Raw genomic sequence first — 687 nt, forward strand, 5'->3', positions numbered from 1 at the left:
TATGCACACACACACACACACACAACCACACATACCAATCATACATTACACAACATACACATACACTCACACACCCATCATGTCGATTGTGTTTTATGGAGCTATACAACACACACACACACACACACATACATACATACATACACACATACACATACACACACACCCATCATGTCGATTGTGTTTTATGGAGCTATCACACACACACACACACATACATACATACAACACTACATACACATACCACCACACACCATCATGTCGATTGTGTTTTATGGAGCTATCACACACACACACACACATACATACATACACACACTACACATACACACACACCATCATGTCGATTGTGTTTTATGGAGCTATCACACACACACACACACAACATATCCATACAACAACCACATACACATACACACACACCATCATGTCGATTGTGTTTTATGGAGCTATCAACACACACACACACAAACACCAACATACACTACATACACACATACACATACATCACACACCATCATGTCGATTGTGTTTTATGGAGCTATCACACACACACACACAACACACATACATTACATACCACCACATACACATACACACACACCATCATGTCGATTGTGTTTTATGGAGCTATCACACACACACACACACACACACAACATACATAATACATACACACATACACAT

This window comes from Berghia stephanieae, chromosome 10 (genome assembly GCF_034508935.2).
Source record: "Berghia stephanieae isolate SIO BIC M18660-M18661 chromosome 10, UCSD_Bste_1.3, whole genome shotgun sequence".
NCBI classification, from domain to species: Eukaryota; Metazoa; Mollusca; class Gastropoda; order Nudibranchia; family Aeolidiidae; genus Berghia; species Berghia stephanieae.